General features: G+C 43.3%; 1 non-coding gene across 1 annotated transcript in view; it reads left to right on the plus strand.

Moving 5' to 3' along the window:
* The first annotated feature begins 282 nt into the window (after window positions 1–282).
* The window catches only part of LOC130676813 (small subunit ribosomal RNA), a 1,910-nt gene continuing 412 nt past the window's right edge, over window positions 283–1,780 (plus strand). The window contains exon 1 of the ribosomal RNA XR_008991496.1: window positions 283–1,780. This exon is cut by the window's right edge and continues 412 nt beyond it. This is a non-coding gene — a ribosomal RNA (small subunit ribosomal RNA).

The raw sequence follows: 1,780 nt of genomic DNA on the forward strand, positions 1-1,780 counted from the left end.
GAGCAAGAATAAAATATCACGTGTACGTGTATAAAAACCAAGTCGCTTTGATAAAAATATCTAGCGAGAGTAATATTTACAAAAATGAGAGGATGGTTGAAAATCAAAGTTATTATTCAATTTTGTGAATAAATAATGTAGATTCAAAGTGTTGTGAAAAGCAAATGCTTACAAACAGCACCGCTTTAACAACTGATATTCTTTTTTAAAGACTATCATGTATGTGTAAAGTGAAAGAGGAGTATTTCTAGTGTTTTATTAAACATAAAACATAAACGAAGCTCCCTGGTTGATCCTGCCAGTAGTCATATGCTTGTCTCAAAGATTAAGCCATGCATGTCTCAGTACATGCCGTATTAAGGTGAAACCGCGAATGGCTCATTAAATCAGTTATGGTTCCTTAGATCGTACCCACATTTACTTGGATAACTGTGGTAATTCTAGAGCTAATACATGCAAACCAGAGTTCCGACCAGAGATGGAAGGAACGCTTTTATTAGATCAAAACCAATCGGTGGCTTGTCCATCGTTACTTTTGGTGACTCTGAATAACTTTCTGCTGATCGTATGGTCTAGTACCGACGACGAATCTTTCAAATGTCTGCCTTATCAACTGTCGATGGTAGGTTCTGCGCCTACCATGGTTGTAACGGGTAACGGGGAATCAGGGTTCGATTCCGGAGAGGGAGCCTGAGAAACGGCTACCACATCCAAGGAAGGCAGCAGGCGCGCAAATTACCCACTCCCGGCACGGGGAGGTAGTGACGAAAAATAACGATACGGGACTCATTCGAGGCCCCGTAATCGGAATGAATACACTTTAAATCCTTTAATGAGGATCCATTGGAGGGCAAGTCTGGTGCCAGCAGCCGCGGTAATTCCAGCTCCAATAGCGTATATTAAAGTTGTTGCGGTTAAAAAGCTCGTAGTTGAATCTGTGTTTCATACTGTTGGTTCATCGCTCGCGGTGTTAACTGACATGTTATGGAACGTCCTACCGGTGGATTTAGCTAAGGTCAAACTTGGCGGTCCAATTTAATCCTATCGCGGTGCTCTTAATTGAGTGTCGAGGTAGGCCGGTACGTTTACTTTGAACAAATTAGAGTGCTTAAAGCAGGCTTATTTCGCCTGAATACTGTGTGCATGGAATAATAGAATAGGACCTCGGTTCTATTTTGTTGGTTTTCGGAATACCGAGGTAATGATTAATAGGGACAGATGGGGGCATTCGTATTGCGACGTTAGAGGTGAAATTCTTGGATCGTCGCAAGACGAACAGAAGCGAAAGCATTTGCCAAAAATGTTTTCATTAATCAAGAACGAAAGTTAGAGGTTCGAAGGCGATCAGATACCGCCCTAGTTCTAACCATAAACGATGCCAGCTAGCGATCCGCCGATGTTCCTCCGATGACTCGGCGGGCAGCTTCCGGGAAACCAAAGCTTTTGGGTTCCGGGGGAAGTATGGTTGCAAAGCTGAAACTTAAAGGAATTGACGGAAGGGCACCACCAGGAGTGGAGCCTGCGGCTTAATTTGACTCAACACGGGAAACCTCACCAGGCCCGGACACCGGAAGGATTGACAGATTGATAGCTCTTTCTTGATTCGGTGGGTGGTGGTGCATGGCCGTTCTTAGTTGGTGGAGCGATTTGTCTGGTTAATTCCGATAACGAACGAGACTCTAGCCTGCTAAATAGGCGTTTTTGGTATCTTGAAAGATTTACTTGATTTTCGGATCAAGTGATTTTTACTACCAACGTAAATAAATATCTTCTTAGAGGG

Source organism: Microplitis mediator, chromosome 10, assembly GCF_029852145.1.
Source record: "Microplitis mediator isolate UGA2020A chromosome 10, iyMicMedi2.1, whole genome shotgun sequence".
NCBI classification, from domain to species: Eukaryota; Metazoa; Arthropoda; class Insecta; order Hymenoptera; family Braconidae; genus Microplitis; species Microplitis mediator.